At 45.3% G+C, this 21,098-nt stretch overlaps 2 long non-coding RNA genes across 4 annotated transcripts; both read left to right on the top strand.

The window, feature by feature from the left end:
- Nucleotides 1–2,238: 2,238 nt before the first annotated feature.
- Nucleotides 2,239–9,607, top strand: LOC143694782 (uncharacterized). 3 transcript variants are annotated; one of them, XR_013183494.1, is made up of 5 exons: nt 2,239–2,383; nt 3,062–3,177; nt 6,595–6,835; nt 8,399–8,461; nt 9,287–9,607. It is a non-coding gene; the product is annotated as an uncharacterized LOC143694782 (long non-coding RNA). The 3 variants fall into 3 exon arrangements; XR_013183495.1 differs by lacking the exon at nt 2,239–2,383 and adding an exon at nt 2,400–2,975 and having other exon boundaries at nt 6,725–6,835; XR_013183493.1 differs by lacking the exon at nt 2,239–2,383 and adding an exon at nt 2,400–2,975.
- Nucleotides 9,608–15,607: 6,000 nt separating this feature from the next.
- Nucleotides 15,608–19,032, top strand: LOC143694781 (uncharacterized). Its single transcript, XR_013183492.1, has 3 exons — nt 15,608–15,859; nt 18,642–18,704; nt 18,851–19,032. It is a non-coding gene; the product is annotated as an uncharacterized LOC143694781 (long non-coding RNA).
- Nucleotides 19,033–21,098: the final 2,066 nt, after the last annotated feature.

Below are 21,098 nucleotides of genomic sequence, written 5' to 3'. Positions count from 1 at the left end.
TGTAACAAGCTGCCAGAAGGTAATTAAAGAAATGTGATGGGCACCAGCTGACCTGGTCAGAACTGCACTGCTGCTGGCAGGGTCAGGCAGGGTTGCTGTGAAATGTGTGAGTGTGAGGGCAGGTGCCAAAGGAGAATCTCCTGATGCAGCACAAACACGGAGCTGGTGCTGGTTACAGCATTCTGTCAGGCAGATCAGCTGCTGAGTGAGGGCAGCTGAGACCCTCCACATTCACCAGGGGAGAGAGTAGGAAAAGGTGGCTGTGAATAATGGGCTAAGGTTAAAGCACATCAGTAGGTATGGATATAAAAATGGGTTCTTATATTTACCTGCAGGAAGAGCACCCACGAATCCAGAAGCCAGTGTAAACTGTTGAGATTTAAACTGCTTCAAAATCAGACCTTCTTAAGCTGTTAAATGATGATGACTATGGAAGGTATTACAGAAGAGACTTGCTGTGGCATGGAAGCATCTAGCAAGTGTGCTGGCAGCCTCTCTCAGGCATAACAGTATGTGGAAAGCATTGCCTTGCAGAGACCACAGGATTTCTATCCCAGTGGGTCTTTGATCTCAACACAGAAAGGGAACAAAAGAGGCCTAGCAGAGGTAACAAGGACCCTCAAAGGAAGATATATCTGAGATGTGCATACTCTTTTCAGATGTCCTGCAAGTATCTGCCAATTAAACAGTCACTAAAATTGAGGCCAAGGTAAGAGGACATAAAGAGTTACTCATGCCCAGCAGCAGGAGGCTGGAGTCTATTCTCAATGCTCACTCGAGAGACACAGAAAAACCTTTTGCTCAAAAGCTTTGCTTTATGGGGGTACAAACAGAAGTGTTTCAAAAAAAGTGTTTTGCAAAATTTCAGAGGTGAATGCCTTCACTATGTAGGGCATGCGTGGGAGGCAGGAGCAGGCTCTAACTCAAAGGAGCAGAAAGCTGCTCCCCAAATGCCCATCTCTCAAGCAGGCTTTGCCCCTGGTTCCAAGGGCTTAAACCAGGAGAGAATGGTAATTACTGAGCTAAGAATGCTGTGTCATATCTGCCACACTGAGCTATGTGGCTGCTTGGGAAAGCAGCATGCAGATCTCTGTGTTTCCTTCCCTGTCCAAGGGAAAGTGTTTTACCAGTATTTACACACCTGTATATGGAACTGTGGGACTGAAAACACTGCTTGACTACTGGCCAACGTTTGGGCACCAGAAGTGTCCAAATGTTTCCTACAGATCTGCCTCTGCACTTGCCTGCCTCTCACGTGGGAGAGCACTGCTCTGGGCCCAGGCAGGTGCAGTCCCTGCACAGGTCTGGTCTAGTCCCATGGCAGTCAGAGCCCAGAGAGTGTTTATGCATCTTGCACAGGCAGTCCAAAGTCTTGGAGACAGACACCAGGACATGCAGTTTCCTTCCACATGAGTACCCTGAGTCAGTGAGTGGGAACAGGGAAGTGCTGTGCCCATGCAATGGCTCAGGGAGCCTCTATTTCCTCCCTGTCCCTGTCTCAGACTGGCTGTCACCCAGCTGTGGGAAGCAGAAGCCAGAGGTCTGAGCCACATTTGTCAGAGGTAAGAAAGACTTGTTTCTTTTGAAGTAGAATGATCTTTGATTAAAGAGACAAAATATTGTCTATTAATTGTTCAACTAAACTTTGTTGTACGTCTGTTTAGTTCGTTGAAAGGAAGTCTGTGCTTTCAGTGAGGATTCAGACAAGTGTAATGAGAGGTGATGGAAGGAAAGTGAAAAGTGCAGTGATGGAGGAGATGTATCAGAAACATCCCACAGGAGAAGGTACTTTCACTATGGAAGTGCTGGCACCCCCTGCCCCAGGTAAGTGCTGAGGGAAGCAAACACTAGCAAAATTATTTTTTGCTGACAGGTCTTGTGCAATCAAGAATTTCTTTAACTCATCTCACCCTGTGAATTATTGAAGTGGACTTTGTACATGTGATACCACTGTCACACAAGCTGTTAACTTAATCCCACTGTGATGAGACAGCACCCAGTGCCAGGCACAGTGTGGTCACTGTCTGTCCCCATTGAGGACTCTGGGCACTTGCACTCTGACCTCTGAGGGGATCCAACGAGCCAGGAACAGCTGCTGCCAAGTGTTGCATCAACCTCTCCATACAAGTGACCAACAAAGTGCTGAAATCCATTATTTTCCCCTTGTAACAGCAAAACTTCCTTTCAGTTAAGCTTTATTGAGTGATTTGTTCTGGTAGAGCTCAGAGCCTTTGAGAGCTCCCCCCAGTTATGTCCTAGCCAAGGGCTGAAGGGCATGCAGGGCCTGATTTTTCAAAGATGTTTGTCTGGGATGAAGGAGAGGAAGCAGTGGCTCTCTACAGAATATCCCAAACAGCATTCCACTAATTTAAATGCAAATCAGGTAATAATACACTTAGAATCCCACTTCATTTGAAAGTCCTATTTTTGTGTCTGCATAATGCCTGTACTAAAACTGAGTACCCAATTAAAAACTGAAGGGCTGTTTTTATAATACTGTTCTCTATAAAATCACATTCTCACCTCTTTGACACATTGAAACTCGGTTTAACTGTTTCATAAATGAAACCCTACCAAATCACAAGAAGATACTCCATACTGTCAATAGCAGAGCAGAAAAAGGTCAAATCAAAACTGCACTTTCTGAATATCAGACAAACCCCTGCCCACACGAGTCTGAAGCAGCACAGACTTTCTGTGTCAAGCTTTGGCACTGCTTTTTTGTGTGGATCCCAGCATGCAAGGCAGCTCTGCTTCTCCACCCTTCCCCTCCCACTAAACCTGCGTGGGGTGGGCAGCACAACTGTGTGCCAGAAGGGCAGAGCCACAGCCCTCCTTCCTCTCAGTGTGCCTAGAAAATATACACAGCTCTCCTGTAGGCTTTACATCCCAGCTCACATCCTCAGCTTTCCCAGCCAGTCACTCCTGGGATAGGACCAGTTATTTGTTTCCCCAGTCCCATGCCAGGTTTTAAGGTGGGAGTCAAGCCTTTCTCATCTTCCTAGCCTTTCTAAGTTAAAGACCTGACAATTTTTTGTTTTTTCTAATCCTGAATCTGCAGGATATTGTGAGACTCCACAGCAGTCCCAGTATTTAAGGATTGTTTCAGGTGCTCCAGATGACAGCAGAAATGTGACACTTCACCTGGATGTTACCTCAAGATTGAAAAAGTAGAAGGTAAAGAACTCCATTTGCACTGGCCTTACGTTGATCTCATGCTTTGAAGCAGAGCTGATGGATAATTCCTGGAGAATGTTACCACCTGTGTAAAGGAAGAATCAGTTAAACCTACTTTTCTCCCAGAACTGTATTTCAAAATTTGAACCAAACAGCTAATTTAGCTTAATTAGAACAACTTTAGTTTGATCTCCTAAATTACTGACATATGACTTAGAATAATTTTCTATGAGCAAACAATTGCATTTCTTAAAACAGTTCTGTTTCATGGCATAAACATCACATCCCTTCCACACTAATATCAGTCTCCTTTAGCAGCCATGTATGTTGAACACTGCACACTTTGTAAACTTCTGGAGTGATCTGTGTAGAATTTTTTAGCCCTAATACATAATTGCATTTGCCTTGCTAATGGACACCACACCTATCTATAAATCCCAACCCTAGTAAAATTAAAATTTAAGAAAATCCAAATAAAATTCAACACTTTTTAATTAACCTCACTTGCCCATTTTCATGCGTAAAACATAAGCTGTAGCTCTGATTAATTACTTCTGACCTTCATCAGCAGAAGGGTTCATGTCACTGATATATGAGAGGGTGCTCAAGGCTGCCACAGAAGATGTGTGAAAGGAAAGGAAACCAGAACAATTTCTAATTTCCCCGTGGTGCTTTAGATTTCACTCACAGCTGCTTGGGCTGCGTATTTGTAGTTGCTAACTATTTCCAGGGCCATGGGTTGTGAAGCACTTAAAGAATCAGTTTTGGGTTTCTTTTCCCCAAACACAAATAACTGCTCATCCCAAGCAACAGACAGTGAAGGCGCAGAATGTGGAGAAAAAGCCCAAGCAGTCAGACACAGAGGAGGGAGTCAGACATGTTCTGTGTCACAGGTGAGCAGACAGTGCTGCTGGGGGTGCTGACACTTTTGGACTTCTGGTCCTGGCCACTGTCAGTGATGCAGCCTGGCATTGCCAGGTGGAGAAACTTTTGGAATAGCCTGAAATTCTGGGGGCACCTTGGCGTGTGGCTCTACCCACACTGTGGTACCTGCTCCAGCTGGCATTAACCAGGACTTCTACCTGCAGTCTCAGCAGATACTGAGAGCTGAATGGAGCAAAAGTCCAAACTAGCTTGCCACCCTTTCAAATCCTCATTTTTAAGCACTCTTAATTAATATCTAACATCAGTTCAAAAGGCTTACTATTGTCTTCTAAAAAGTAATGTTAACTCACAGAGTGGATAAATATTATGCAATATATTCCATTGTTTTCTGCTGTGGTTTTGTAACTCAGCCTGCCACCTGATGCACAGATTATTGGTACCATCATATGGAATGAATACTATGCAGATGTCCCTCTTCCCTCTGCTCTAGGCTCTGCATTATGATGATCATGCCATGCCAATTTAGGCAAGAGTAATTTGCTTACTTTTCCTTTTCTCAGTTTTGAATAAGAATAATTATATTAATGCTAAAGATAAGATTACGTTAGATAAGGAGTCATACTGCCATGCTGTCAGCAGTGTGGGTTTTACTCAGGAATTCATGCTACCTAATGTTCTGAGCAGGAGACAAAGCAAGCAGTGGCACAGATCAGACACCCATATTGAGCCCAAAATGTTGAACAGAGATTTCCACTTGGAAGAATAATAGTTGGAGCTGGGGAAATCTAGGTAGGTATTAGAACAGAATTAGAGAGCAATATTTACCTGAACTGATTATGAGTCTATAAAATAGTGCTCTAATGTGGTGCATGTTTAATGCTTGATGTAAGTGTGCTTCAGTTTTAAATGGCTTCCTAAACTCCTGGTGTCCCTTTCAGGCAGACTATCCCAGGCAGCACCTGCAGGGCTCTTGCACTGAAAACCCAGCAGTGCAAACAAGAGGGAGGGCATCTGGGAGGTATTTGCTGCTGAAGCCGGGGCACATCTTCTCTTGAGCTGTGACAAGCTGCCTGGTGGATTCCTGAGAGCTTCTTCCTTCCTTTCACTAACACTCCACACAAAAGTTAATCTACTTGACTAATGGGCTGAGAACAGCTGAAATCCACCTGTTTGAGGTGGCTTTGGTGTGGCTGTGTTCTCAGGTTTGGGAAAGAAAAATAAGTAGGTCTCTGTTAATGATTTGGTTCAAAAAAATGCCAGAGCCCCACAATACTGTGTGTCTTTTTATCTGAGTTTTTGCAAATTCAAGTAAGGACATCGTTCCAGGAAAGAATTCAGCAAGGAATCAAAAAAGATACCTGCAGTGAATATATAATTAAAAGTCTAATTGACCCATTGAGGGGGAAAGAGAATTGCTGTTTGAAATAACAAAGGAGTGGTGCAAAAGTTGACAAGAGCTCTCTGAAATGACAGGCTGAGTAGGAGCGGCAGAGGAATACTCAGAACCTTGTTTTCTGTGACTCTTCCTCACTTGGGTACTAATGAAGTCCTAGACTTATGAGAACTGTCAGTGCCCACCCTGGTTCATCTGTGGCATCTGTCCCTGTTTACCAACACTAATCTTTTCTCAGGAAGAAAAATATGGGTATGAGTGTGGCCATCTGAACAGAGCCACTTTGTACCCTGGAAAATGGCAATGAGGAACCCAAACCCCACAAAGCCAGAGAGCCATTTGGCTCCTGACTCTGCCAATAGTTTACTTGTACAAAGCACCTTTGTACTGGGGATTGATGGCAGGAAATATAAACTCCAAAGGCTAGTGGAAACCTGGGAAATGGCAGAGGTTAAAGCCAGAAACTTTTATTAATGTGGTAATGTTAGGAAAGGAAGTGAGTTTAAACATAATTTCTGAACGAAAAGAATCTTACCACAAAGCCACAGTAGGAAAATGTGGGTTTGCTAATTTGGCTTTTTTTTTTTCCCTTCCCCTGAGAGCTGCTAGTGCTGGCACTGATTACCTGCCTTACCCAGGCAAGGCCTTCTGTGATGATGGGATTTGCAATCCACCTTGAGCAGGCAACTGGAAAGATGACCAGATTAACAGTTTCTTAAAAAAATACACATAAATTACAGCTCTCACTAACATTACAGCTCTCATCTAACATTGTCCCACCTGACAAGAAAAGGGGGTTGTGATTAAAACTTCTAAGAACAGAAACAAATTTGGGCTGGTTTCTGTTCTCATGAGGGTGTGCTCAGGGGCTGAAGGAAGGAGAAGGAAGTCAGCCTGGTGGGGATGAAAGCTGGCCATGCCCACACACTGCACTTCAGTAGTTTTCCAGCACTCTGTAAAGCTCAGTTCAGTGGCTTTCCTCTGCCTGTGATGGTGGAACAGGTTTTTTTGCAGTTTTGGTTATGAAAAAACAAACGGCACAAATTAACAAACAAAGACAGCGTGATGGGGCAAAAATCTCAATCTGGGCACACCCTCCCATCAGGGAGGGTAAATAAACAGCTTTTCTCTATTTTCAGCTCTCATTCTTCACATTTGAACTCCACCCATTGTACCAGTCACCCCCAAAAGAATCAGCAGGTCTCCTGGCAGATGTATAAAGCCAGAACAAGTCAGGACACTATCACATAGTGCACTATACATCACCAGGTGCTCAATTTTATCAAAGGAGAGGACTTCGACAGGTGTCAGAAGCCACAATGTCAAGTAAAAGCTTCCAGGGACTGAAGGAACAAGCTGAAGGTGCAGCAAAAGATGCTGGTAAGAAAGATTTAATATTGCTGTATATTTAGAAGGGGGCTTAGTTGCTAAATAACCACAACCCATAGCTGCATTGGTGCTAGTAGGACACAGCTTCCTCTTTTTTCTTCACTTTGCAAGTTTTGGCCATCACCTGGAGAAGACCACAGGCCAGCCATGGCTCTCAAAGCTGCCTCAACCCACTCACTCACTTCTCCCTCTGTGGCTCCTGGGCATCGTCCAACTCTTATCACTCTCCAAAATGTTAAACTTGATATTTTTAGAGCAGTGAAGCATTTTTTGGTTATAACACCCTTCTGTATTTACCATTTGCATTGCTCAGGGTGGTCTTTTTTCATGCTCTGCAGTGGCTTTTAATCAGCACTCCTTTTAGTATGTTGGAATTAAGCTTTGATTAACATTTGCCATTTGGCCTGTCAGTGCCTTCTGGTAATGTAACTACATTGATTGCAATGGATGATTTGTGATGTAGAGGACATGTTTCTGTTGTGTTCTTCAGCAGTGATCACCAGACTGCAGGGTTTAAAAAACCCTGTATGCACATTTCTGTCACAGCAATGCCCATGTTCTAAGGCTGAGCACTGTTGTCATTAGCACTGGGCATTGGAAACCAACTTTTCAATGCAAAGCATAAAAGCTTTTCCTTCAAATGAAAAATTGCAAAATGTGTACAGCTTATAGTAGCTTTTTATAGTATATTCCCTACCATGTCTGCCTGCTGCTCTTTCCTGGTAGTTTATAATTTGATTTTATTTGGTTCTGGAGTCTGATCCTGCAAACACTTCCTTGTATAGCTGAAATATATGAGTAATATCATTGATTATATTGAAGTTACAGAAAGTTTCCATACATCCGGGGACAAATGTGCAGTAGCCCCACAAACATTACAGAACCCCTTTCTGGAAAACAAAATAGTCTTTGTTGCATCCTGAATATATTCCTGCCACTGAGGAGGTACTTCACTGTTTTATAAACTATCAGCTATCTTACAATTGCAAGGCATCGCACTTTTTTTAATGTTTCATATTCTGGAGTTTATCTGTTATGTTTCTAGTTTCTGCTCCTCTTCTTCTATTCTTATCTTGTTTGTAAAAATCTCCTTTCTCCTGTCCAGCTCTGTTTAATGCACTTGCTTCCATTTTAGAACAGGCTCTAGTCCCAAATGGCCCATAGGGAAAATGCATGTTAGATGGCCAACCTACCCCAAGCATAAGGTAGAAAAATCAATAAAAGCAAGTGTAGTGTTAAATAAGCAGCTTGCAGCTAAATGTCATCATTCCAACTCACTGCTAATCTTTTCTTATCTCCTGCTTCTCTGCCATTGGTTTGCTCAGCTGACCGTAGGTGCCAGGTGAGTGCTAATCTCAGGGCAAGCTGCTGTGGCAGCACACAGTGCCCAGGGTGCCTGTGAAGGGCACAGCCTCAGCCTGCTCTGCACCGGCCCAAGCCCTTGCCAGGGGCACAGCCTGCTGCAGGCGTATACCTGACTGAGGTATGGAATTCCAGTAACCAGAAACACCAACGGCTGGGAAGGATTTTGATTTTGTTTTCCCTTAATTACAGCAAACACACTGGGACAGGCCACTCAGGATGCAGTCAACCAGATTACAGAGGCAAGCCAGAAAGGTAGGAGCAATGACATTCAAATCAAGATGGAGCAGCTCAACACAAGCCAGAAGCGGCCCGTGCTCATTCTCCTCTGTCCCACAGGTGTCCTCAGCCTAAAAGTCCTTGGTTTCAGTGATCATTTTGTATAACCTTTAACATTTTATAACAACTTTAATGATTTTTTAACAACCTGTATAAATCTCACAGAAGGATTTCAGGATCTGTCGCTTAGTAGCTCCACACATGAGTCACACGCAGCATTCAGACATTGGCTTCCTATTTAGAAAACTTGTGGGGACAGCACTTCTTTTTGGAGGATTAAGCAACTCCATGTTACATCTTGCTCCCCCCCAGCCCTGAGAGCAGGGGTCTGTCCAGGTCCAGCCCTACCCTGGATCCCAGCACCTGCTGGGGTCAAACATTACTGATCCTGCAGGTGAAAAGGTGTTGGCAAGCAAGTGTTGGTATCTTGCAGCTGGGCATTGGGAACAAGTCAAATTAAAAACTAGGCTCTTTGGGTTTTTTTGTAATAATTTAATAAGATTCCAAGTGTGAGGGGTGAATTGCAATTTTGGGGTCTAAAATATTTCATGAAAGCCAAAATGCACTGGCAGTATCCCCTTAGAGCTGACACCTTCAACAGCTCCATGGATGTGACAAGAAGGGCAGGCTTGGGCACCTGTTGATGTTAGATGAGGAGGCAGCAAAATATCCAGAACCTTTTCTGGAGATACATCACTCCTTTTTTGTAGTCTAATAATTTTCACACCTCTCTTCTATCCTAAGTATTAAACCATGTTGCATTTTTCCAACTTTCTGCTTATCTTTTTCCCTCTCTTGCAGCTTTTGACAAGGCTTCCAAGACAGCACAAGATGGAGTAGAAAAAGTGGCTGGACAGGCTGCAGAAGCAATGTCTGGCTTTGGGAAAAAATCTGGATTTAAAAAATGATGCTAATTCAAGTCAACAGTACTGCTTGTATAAATCTCTCTTTGGCTTGCTATTACCTACTTCTTTGTGTAGAAAAATGAAAGCTGTTTGATATCTGGATAATTTTGTTCTCTTCAAATACATATTTTTAAGGCAGAAGGTCCTTCTCATCTTTTACATAGAAAAAATACATCTCTTAGCACATCTGCTCACAATTGTCAACGTGGCTGAAAAGGTTTCAACTGCTCTTACAACAGCTCAGTGATTATTGCCACATTTGCTGAGTGTATTTACAAAGCCGGTGAAACTGTTCATAATTAGGAGACCAGAACAGTCATGAGATGAAACTGAGTCTTCTTCCAATAATCAAAAATTACACTGGGGTTATATTTCTTGTCAGTTGTTTGTTTGTTCCCATCCTCTGCATTTTTAGATTAAGATAAATAAAGATCTTCCCTACTCAGATCATCTTGTTATTTAATCTCATTATTTTGCTGGGGTTTCCAGTGAAGGATCGCACAGTGTCTTGCTAATCCCTTTTGCTCTCTGATCCAGAGCCCTGTGAGGTCACTGTAAGGGAGGGGAGTACTGAACCCTTCTGCAGTCTGGCAGAAGGATGGAAACCAACAGCCCCCACTGCAGAGGAGCCCTGTGGTGAGCAGAGTCGTGGTGTCCACCCCCTACTCCATTCTACAGTCTGGTACCCATCTAAATGTCACCATCACCACAACACATCTCCAGTTAAATCTCCTGGGGACAAACCCCGGCATCATCATTACCCCAGTGCTTGCTCATGCCAGAGGTCCCTGGGGGTGCTCTGCTCTCGCTCCAGCCACACCTGAGCTGCAGGCTGTGAGCAGGTTATGTGCAGGCTGTGAGCAGGTTATGTGCAGGCTGTGTGCAGTTGTGTGCAGGCTGTGTGGGGGTTTTTTTGTGACAGAGGCAGCCCCAGCCAGCCATGGCCTGTGCAGGGATGGAGCTGTTGCCACACAGGCAAGGGGGCAATCTTCTTGCCTAGGAGATGGAAATATTTATTTGAGATTGCTGCTTGCTGGGCAATCAGAGGCTGTGCAGCCAGACAGGATGCCCTCTTAGTGCTGCCTCTGTCAACAGAAGGCACTAATATCCACTCACTCACAGTAAGTGCTCTTAACTCAGCCTCAGGCTGTTTCTCATTGCTAGGCAATATTTCTTTTCTTTTTTTTTTCCATTTTTATTTCCCTCTCTTGCTTTGAAGCCTTACCAGCCTGTTTCAGTAAGAATATAATTTGTGTCTTACAAAAGAAAACCCAAACATGACCAAAATCGTCTGGCTGCAATGAAATAGGGCAGTCCAGGCCTGTTTGAGGTATCAGTCTTGCACTTCTTGACCTAGAGCTGGGGTTGTCCAGGGCTTTTTGGAAGCCAATCTTTGCAAATTTGGTCCAAGGAGAGACTGGGTCACCACTGAACCCAAAGACCACCCTTGTCTGCAGTCTGCACAAGGATTGCACGAACAGAAAAGCCTCTACAGGACCTTACAAGTAATAGACCATCTGTGAGTAAACATAGTCCAGGGCTTTCCACAGTGCAATGCCCTATGCAATGGCTCCTGTCATTTAAAGCTTTAAAAGCCTAAATATTTACCCAAGTACAAGCTCACAGAAAAAGCATTAGACTATTGCACTCTCAGTTACTGGGCAACCCCCAATAGTACTTTATTATTTAGTACTTTTCATAGTTACTTTCCTGATGGTGAAATCTTCAGAGACTGTGATCTTTAGGCTCAGCATTTCAGACACCAATATGACCCATACACCACTCTCCATCAAACCTTTTTTTTCTGCCTGCAAATCACTTAATATTACAAAATATTAGAAAAAATTTTGTACACTTGCAGGTATTTTCACCAGTAAAACCTGTTGTCCCCTTGCATGACAGACACTGCTCCTCCTGCTTTGTTCACGGGGAGTGCAGCCCTGACTCCTGGTGAGCAGTTTTATATCCCTTTATTGCAGTTGTCTTCAGTGTGACTACACAGTTGTCAGTTCCCACTGCACCAGCCCAGTGCTGGCAGCAGCACTGGCAGGGTAGGGACTGGACAGCCTGGCTGGAGGGACTACTGGAGGTCACCTACTGAGTTAAGAGAGGAGAAATCACTTCATGCATCCAGCCAGGGAGCACCCAGAGGTAGCTCCTGGCTCCTGCTCCCCAGTGCAGGGATGCCCTTACTGCTTCAGGAGTCTGAAGGGAGTATTTCACATCTCTTTGTCCTGAGGGTGCACACTGTGCCATGGGCACCCATGAGTCTGAGTCACTGCTGGCAAATGTTTCCAGGTCTAAACTTAAGCACTTTGCTCCACAAGTAAGGTCCCTGCCTTAGTCACAGTGCTCTTTAGTCTGAAAGTATTTGGGCCTCTCTCTCACTCGTGCATTACACAGGGACCCATGACCCAACTCAGGACTGAGAGGCCCCTCATCCCCCTATCCCAGCTGAAGCTTCCAGATGTTCTGTAACAGTAAAGCAGACATCCCTAGAGCTCCTAGCAGCTCCTGTGCCATCAGCCCCAGACACGTGAAGTTATCTAACACTGGAGTTCTCAAACTTCCCTATATTTGGTGCTGGGTGTGGCCGCAGCTGCCTGAGCTATGAAATGCTGAGCAACGAGGATTCATGTTTCAACCTGGCTGGGCTGCCCAGCCCGAGCACCTCTGCTCCACGCCCCACTCCAATTCCCCAGAGACCTTGCCAGGGTGGCTGAGGGGCAAGCAGCCTTCTTCTTCTCCTCTTCACAGCTCAACAGGCCAGGGTCATGGGTGGGGCACAGTTTTTACCAGATTTTTATCCTTCTCTTGGGTGAATACTGTCATTAATGATCTAGAGGTTATCAAGAATCCAAGCTCTCTGAAACCTGTCTGAAACCTCACTCTCTACCTGTCTTTGCAGCTGTAGTTTCCTGTCATGTGGCAAATATCAAGAAACCTAGAGATGAATAAACTGCTGGTGTGCTGGATGCTGTTGCCCATGTGCCACTGGGGTGTCCTGGAGTTGGAGCTGCTGTGCAGGCTGCATGCTCTGCCAGAGTTATGCCATTTCACCAGGCCCTAACAATGTCCCTAACAACGGCCCTAACGGTGACCCTAATGGTGACCCTAACATGTCAGGTGGCCCCAGCCAGCCTCCCTCCTCCCCAGAGAGGAGCTGCACCTGTGGGCAGCAAGATGGGCCCCTCTCAGCCCCACCTTGCAGGTAACCATGATTGCTGGATTAGCAATTTTGGAAAGGATGTCCCAGTCACTCCTTGAAGTCTGTGGTTATGAACAATGTTGTCCAGCTCCCTTCTGGGGCTCTCAGCAGTGTCTGTCCCCAGGGACCATGGCAGCACTGGGGCTTCCTGCCCGTAGGACAAATTGACTTTCCCACCAATCACAAGGTGGACCCTTCACTCAAAACCCCACCAGGTGTGGCAAATAAGGGCCATTATCCAAAACCTGCTGCACCTGGGCTGGGGCTGCCTGGCTGTGTGGGTGCAGGCTGGGGAGCCTTTAAAGGGGCTGTGAGAGGATTCCCAGAGGAGCCTTTAAAGGGGCTGTGACAGGATTCCTAGGGGAGCTGCTGGCTGTGGACATGGTGGGCAGGTAGGATCTGGGCGTTCGAGGAGGCGGTGGCTGGGAGGGTGGGTGCGTGTCGGTGTTGTGGGTGCTGCCATTGAGCCTGAGGGGGATGAGGGCCCTGCAGCCATTGCCCGTGGCGAAGGTGCTGGGCTTTGTCTCTGCTCTGCAGCTCGGTGTGTCTGCCCGTGCCGGCTGGTGGCTGAGCTCCGGCAGTGTTTGTGTTTGTGGCTCGGCATCTTCAGCCCCCGCATTGGTTCGGCTCTGCCCCGGCATTGCCGGCCCTGGGCGCTGTCCCAGCTTCGCCGGGGCCGGGCCGCCCACAGGCCGAGTCCTGCCGGGGCGGCAGAGCCGGGCCCGCTCCCGGCAGCCCCTGGCAGGAACCGCCCGGGCTCCTCGGGACGGGTCCCTGTGCTGGGGACGGTGAGGGGCCCAGCAGAGCGAAAGCAGCGGCTGTGGGGCAGGGGCTGGGTGACAGGAGCTGTGGAGTTGGGGAATGCAGTCACCGAGACGTGTTGCTGCGATGGCAGATACCGTGACACTGACTGCAGCCTAATGCCAGTCTAAATGCATGCCTGATCAGAGGCCTGCTGCCTGCAGGGAACTTGCACCTCCTCCTTGGTTTTCCGTGGCGATGAGAAAATGGGTCATTTTTGTGTTTGAAAAGTGGGGTGTATTTTAATGCTGTGTGTTTTCACTCTGTGACGGAAACATCAGCTTTACCTGTGTGTAGGCAGTGCTGTGATGGCATGTGCTCTCTCCTCTCCCATGCTACAATTCAATAGGTACCTGCAGTGCATTGGTGTAATGTGTGTTGGTTCTGTAATTTTATTTCTGTGCTGATGTTCACTGAAAAGCCAGTGCTGATGCTGTACCAGTCCCCGCCCATGGAAGTTGCTCATGAGCTAATGTGGCTTTCAAAAAACAGCTGTACTTGTGGTACTGGAGTGCGTGAGAGTGGGAACTATTCTTCACTTTGGAATTAGGATAGGATGAGGAGGGGTATTTCCAGTGATAATGTTATGTGATAACACACCTTGGTAAATACACAAACCTGTTGCTGACTCTGAGTCTTGCTGTCTTCACACATCTCTCTGCTCTCAGTAACAGGAGCAGCAGCAGAACAGGACTAGGAAATTGCAATTTCCTGTGAACAAGGCTGGCTGTGGGTAGTTGAGGATGTCACAGGGAACAATGTGTATGTTTTACTGCTTGGCTGCTGTGCAAAGAATTTCCACTGGTCAGATGCTGGTCTGAGTTATCTGAAATATTTCTGGGTTTGTTTTCTTTTTTCCTGCATTGCAGGTCTGTTTTGAACTTTGTCAACAACCCTCTACTTGATGTCAGTTTAAAACCAATATTGTTACTTTCCTTCTGTATTCTTTTCTTTTCTTGGTGAGCACATTCTGGTAGAGTTTGCTTTCAGATAATAATCTGGAAATGTGAATAATCCTTTCCCTGCTGTCAGAAGATAAAATGAGGAAGGGAACCCCCTCTACCCTCAGTAACTCTATATCCTATTTAATTGATATAAAGTAGGATTTTGTGGTCTGTAAAAAAAAAATGGCAGTGGTGGGAAGTAAACAGAGCTTTTACTGTAATACTGAAAAGGGACATGGAAGAGGAACTGTTGTTCATGAAGTGCCATGTCAAGAGACATATTCCTAGGGCCTACTGTGGTGGCAGCTGTAGGATACAGAACAGTTTGATACATAAACCCTTGTTCTGAAGTAGATTATGCATTTTCACCCTGTTTTCAGCAATAATTATTTGATCAACAGAGTAAAACCCTGTGTCCTGTGTGAAAAGGCACAACAGTAGTTCTGGAAAGCTGGTGATCCCAGAAAAAAGTAGGCTTAGTGTTTTGGGGTGAGGTCAGCTCCAGTGTGGCTGGACAACATAAAGGTGCCCTGTGAGAGGAAGCAGGGTTCTGTGGGGGCCACATCTCAGCAGTCTGCCTCCTACACATCTCATCCTATTGGCTACAGCTGGGGGGACAAGGCTGGGCAGCTCAGCTTTTTGGCAGCTGGAGTGAGCCCACCTGAACCCCACCAGCTGTCACTGATGCCTGAGACTCTGAGGCTGTCCTGGGTCTGCCAAGCGTTTGCTGTGGGGATGGTGGGGAAGGACACAAACCTACTCTCCTGAACCAGACCTTGGAAAGAAGAGGTTAAAATATTATGACACACCACAAAATTATGAGCCTACTCTAACACAATAAAGATTTCATCAGATGCTTTAGAAAGCAGGGTTAGTGCCTCCCATTTCTTTTTATAGCTGTGAATTTTAAGTCCCACTGTGGATCAAAAGAATGTGGGCAAGAATCATCTGAAACTGGATACTTTTCTATGTAAGGTTTTGAAATGACAGAGTTGATTTAAGCAATTCTTCAGCGGAGTGTTTTGCAATGCAATGTTTTTCTGCCCGGTTCACGACGGGCTGTGCCAGTCTGCGTGTCCCCCTGCGGCACCGGAGCCTTTGCTTAGGACAGCTGTGGCATGCACGCTGTTTACCAACTCCCCGATAGGGGAAAACAAAGCTTTCATTCCTGGGCTATGGAAAACTTCTGCTGATGAATCCACGCCCTCTCTCCGGGGAGGAAATCATAACAAACATTAATGTCTCTTCACCCTTTTATGCCTGGTATATTAATCACACAACAAGCGCTCATGACTTCTCCCGGTTCCAGTTTGCATTTGCCCTCTAACTACTGGGAGGAGTCCTGCTTTGTCTATAAAAAGCTGCACTTTGCCAAACAGTGTAACAGAACCGAACTTAGGGATTCACTCGCCCATCTCATCCAGGGAGAGAGGACTGAGCGCAGCCATGTTCGGCATTGGGAAGAAGCTCGCTGAGGAGGCTGTGCAACAAGCTGAAAGTGCTGCACAAGTGGCAGGTAAATACAAATTGCTCCTTTCCCTCGTCCTGTGCCTTGGGTGTTAAAAGTATTTGCTTTGTTCCCGCCCCTGCTGCTGGGAGCAAACCTGCCCCCGGGGCAGGAACTCTATAGATGCTGCCCTCCAGGGTGGGGTCAGCACATCCTGCAATCTCCAAGCCCTCTAACACTATAGAAAGTGAAGGTCTGATATTAACTACTGGGTTTCCAACAACTTTTCCTACTCTGGCTCATAGTGCGTGGGTGCCTAGATGATGCACAGATGACAGGACAGCAGAGAGTGGAGGCAAGGCTGCTTATTTAGGGCTTTGCTTCCTAATATGACCAGCCATGAGAAATATGAGTTCTGTAGCAGTACAGTGTACCAGCTCTGAGGGCTCTGATCTGCCCAGTGTGCCCAGAGAGGTGCAGTTCAGTGCTCCAGCCCTGCCAGCACTGCAGTCACACAGCCCACCAAGAGCACTAGTGCAGCTGCAGGTGAGCCAGGTTAACTCCTGCAGAGAGTTTTGCTGAACTGGCCCTGAAGCTAAATAATCATTGTTAGTGGTGCTTTAACATGGAGACCTGCACTGCTGAGATTCCTCAAGTGTTTGTGCTTAGTATGTGAGCACTGGAAACTATTTCATATTTCTTTATGTGACATTTAGGTAAACTCTTGAAACCAGTTATTTTGCCTGTGACTTCAAATGCTGTAGAAATATTACTTGTGGGCTATGTGCCCAGTGAAGCAAGTGAGAAGCCTGCTACTTATTTACCATGACTTGGTTCACTTTGCTACGAAGATGAAGGATGAACAATCCCACAGCCACCTTCTTTTCCAAAGAATTTGGATTCATTCTTAATTCAGCTATTTTTATGCTGAAGCATGAAAGAAAAACACCAGGATGAGGGCAATTGGAAAGGAGGCATCAATTTTTCAACTGAAGAGTTCTGATTTTGCCATAGAGTAGTCCTAGAAATGTGTATTTTGTGGCAGCTTTTTCATGTTCCTAACTTCTTTAACATGGGGGAAACATCTACTGTTTCCTATGCTGAAAGGCAATATAGATGTTTTAGAAGGGACATTTGTCATCTTCAGAGGGGCCGAGTACTAATCTCAATCAGCTGATGGAAGTGTTTAGGAGTCAACAAACTCTAATAGCAAAGTTTATAAATAGTAGCTGCAGTCCTTGCCCCTCTGTCCTGAGCACTTGAAGCTGAACCAGCTGTTTGGATATCATCTGTCTGAAGCCCTTTGCCTGAGCCCTGCCTGTATCTTCCCAGCAAGTCCTGCACTGCAGCATGGCTCTTGCAGCTGGAGTTGAATTCTGGAACAACAGAGGGTGGACCCAGGCACTGGCTTGACTTGGCCACTTCTGTGCAATCTGTACATACCTTGATGTCAGGCAGTAAATACACAGCACATGATGCTGAACTCATCATGCCACTCTTAGTAGTGCACTGTCTAGAAGGATTCAAGAGGTACCCTCTAAACCCCCATTTAAATAAAAATGAAGGGGGATTAATACCAGATTTCAAGTAAAAAAAGACTATCTGGTGGCTTTGCAACTGTTCATTACCTTGTTTCTAAACTACATCTGTTGTGCCTGCACGTGCCCCAAAGGCACAGTCCCATGAACAGTTGCCAAGTACAGAGTGGCACAACTGAGCTTTGCAAGTATCTAAAATTAGCACCTATCCCATGGCTCCTGAAGGGAGTTACAAACTTAGCTGTGACCTAAGACTGCCATGGGAAGCATTTGTCTTAGCTGCACCTTATGAGCAGTGAACATCATTCACATTAGGAAACTGCAGCAAAAGATGGCATGTAATGATAATTAGCATGTCTTTTGAGCAGTAGAAAATGTCCTACAAGCTCCAGGTGAAATAGGTCACTGGTTTTACAAGACATATAATAAAACCACTGTTGAAGAGACATTCAGTGCAAGCCTGGAGACCTTTGAAGTTTTATACACTCCCAGTCTACTTAAACATCTCTCCTCACCTCAGCATTTCTCCCTCCTGCCACTTCCACAAGGAATGTCTTGCTCAGTCAGCCACCCCTCAGTATCTGTTGTGCAGAAGATACTGATGGTGTTTTTTAAAAAGTAGTAATTGGAGCCAGGGGTAATAAAATGAATACAGGTCCAATGCAAGGCCATTTGCCACAAACTTCTGACTCTTGTAACTTCCTGATCAGCTTTTGGAAGCTGATCATCCAAATATTTACTACTATTTTCTAGGCTGCAGGCCTTTAAGACAGCACCTTCTCTTGCTCTTCATTTTTCAGTATGTCTCTTCTACTGAACTTTTCTGTGCCTTTAAAAATACTCTGGCCTCTTACAGAATACATTTTCTTTAGGGACAAGAGGAAGTATTAGACAAATCATTTTTGATGTGCTGCTCATACAGCATGCCAGTTCAGAGAGTGAGCACCAGTTTATGCAGCTGGTAAAAGAATCTTTACCAATCAAACTGCTCTCAGCAGATCCTAGGCAGGCTAAATAAAAGGAAGGTTTCATTGCACCTAATTCTCTACCAGTGCTTGTTTCTTGGCAGTCTAGGTGCCCCACATTAACATCCATAATCTTCATCTCTACCAAGATAGATGGATACTGTGGGGAACACTGCAGCCAGAGTCCTAATAACACCTCTACCACTAGATCAGGATGCCCATCCTTATGGAATAATTATTCATCCTCTAGCCCTGAAACATTTAGGGAACCCTTTGAAGATGTGGCTGTTGAAATTAGGGGAAGGGTAAAGACTGCTTAATTGACTTTTTTTTTTCTCTGAACTGCAGTTGACACTGTGAACCAGACTGTGCAGCAAGCAACAGAACAGGCTAAGGCTGCTGGTCAGAAAGGTACAGTAATGTTTGTGTTTATTTCAAAATGTCATGACCCACACAGGGTCCTCAGCCCTGCCTTGCTTCTTGTCCCACACCTGGTGGGAAAGTGGTAGCTATTGCAATCATGCTACAGTTACCTTTGTTTTTTTCTCTTTTAAAAGCACTCGATGAAGTCTACAAAGTTGCTGAAACTGGTGAAAAAGCTGTAAAAAATGTAGCAAACCAAGCAACTTCATGGGGCAAAAGCTTTGGACAATAAAGATCAAAATGTAACACCACTGAAATTTTTGTAAACAAGTTTCTACTGCATATACTCCTAAATAAAGACAATACTTACACTCTGCCTGGCTTGCATGTATTCCTTTGGTTGCACATATAAAACCACATTTATGATCACTGGTCTAGAAAGACTGGATCTCTGATCTAGAGCAGGCAGCTAGAGCTGTGCCAAGCTAATAACGCCAAGATGGTTTTCGGTTTGGTGGGTTTTTTTGGCTTTTGTTGTGGAATAAGGTCTGGCTTAAAGTGGGCAGCATGTAAAGTCAAGCACTTGAGAGCTGGTCTCCCATTTGTCAGGGAACCTAAGTCCTGATTGTGTGTTTGGGTACAAGTCTGACAAGAGCTCCAACAGCCCTTTCCAGACAAGGCAAGAACTGGTGCGCCTCTCTGACTGTGTTAGTTCTGCTCTCATTGGTAAAATCCCAGTTAGCTCCTGTGCTGAGGAAGGCTCAAGTGTGTTTGAGGTGTGTGTGACCCTGCACAGCAGCACTGTGATGCTCAGAGCCAGTGCCAGCAGCAGGAGGTTGCACTGCTGCCAGCAGAGCCCTCGGCTGCAGCACCTGCTCAGTGCTGGGCTGGGTCCCTGGGGCCGCTCCTGCAGCTCTGCACAGCGCAGTGGGCAATGCTGTCCCACCATGTCTGCAGGGCTCCTCCTAAACACACACAGGGACAGCAGCTAAAGAATCAGAACCAGGTAACTCTGAGTAATGCACCAGCAACCAGAAAAAAATCCTCAAAAGCCAGGAACACTCTGCTGTGCATATGAATGTAGAATGAGACCTTAGAATCTGATACTACAGACTTCTCAATTAGTAACAGAATAATTTAGAGGTTACTTACCCAGCATCTTGAAATCACAGCAAAAATTTCCATTGCTTTGACACTTCTTCCTGATGGTGACAGTTGACACCAATGAAAAAGAGGTGAGTTCTTTGCTGGGATAAAAAAAATGATTGTTCTGCTTGCTCTTCTGTATAATAGAAACATTTTGGATTTAGTAGTTTGCAGGTGGCATGTGACCCTGAACACTGTGCTTGTCATCCTCATGGGATTCACTTGGCTTTTTTTTTACTTGCTGAGCTGCTGTTCAACACAAACTACATACCTAAGCAGTACTAAGTGCTGAATGAGAGCTTACAAACACCCAGTAAGGATGTGCTTTGCTCTGGGTAGTAGGTGTGGTCCAGAGCAGTTACAAATCTGTGTTCTGATCTGACTTCAGGTCCTGACTGGCTCCCTGCCAAACAGTACAGCAAGTTTCCTAGTAAATGTCTAATGGCATATAAGTGAATACAAGCAGTGATAAGGTTATTTAGCTGGCAGATAAGACTTGTGTGTGTATGTTATATGTAAGGAGGGTCCAACATCTAACTGAAGTTACAGTTTTAGTAAAAAAAACACCAGTATTTATAACATGCATCCCAGAGAGTGATTGCTTTCTTCAACTGTGGCTTGGGCTGGGAAAAGGCTGGAGCTGCTTTGTACTCAAATCTCTGAAATCACATGAACTCATAGAAACTGTACAAAATGTTGCTGCTTTCTTCTCTCTGTTGTTGTTGCTGGGTGTTGAGAGGTACGTGCACAAAACGTGATAAGGAATAAGCGACTCCATTTTTTTTTCTTAACTGTCTGATCACATTAGGAGTGAGGCCAACAATGCTCAGAACTGGTGTGAGATTATTTCAGAGCAAGCTATCACAAGAAGTCTGGGGTCACTGATAAGGATTTGGTTCTTGTGTTTAGCTACAAAGGGCAAATCAGCTGACGTGCTCTCAAGTAAGCCTCCAAACATTTGTCCCCTCAAGAATCTGAACTCTTTGATTGAAAGTACCTTAAGTCATTGTAACACTGGCCCTTGGATAGGCTTGGATTCGTGTCTCCAACACTGGCTCTGTTTAACAAGAGGTCAGTAACTGCTGCAGTCAAACTGCTGAGTAGAGATCCAATGAACCTTAAGGACTCATCTCTGGGTTTAGTAAAATCATGCCAGCTGTTAGGTCTGCTTTTTTTTTCCAAGATATTCCTGGAAAAGAAGTGGTAATGTGTGTGTACACAAGAATAAAGGATGCTAATGTACTGGAGAATACAGGCATGGTGCAGGCCTTTGCATTTTTTCCCTTCCAAGCTGGT

The sequence above is a fragment of the Agelaius phoeniceus genome, chromosome 9 (assembly GCF_051311805.1).
Source record: "Agelaius phoeniceus isolate bAgePho1 chromosome 9, bAgePho1.hap1, whole genome shotgun sequence".
In the NCBI taxonomy this organism is placed as follows: domain Eukaryota; kingdom Metazoa; phylum Chordata; class Aves; order Passeriformes; family Icteridae; genus Agelaius; species Agelaius phoeniceus.
This window is presented reverse-complemented; position numbering and strand designations above follow the sequence as displayed.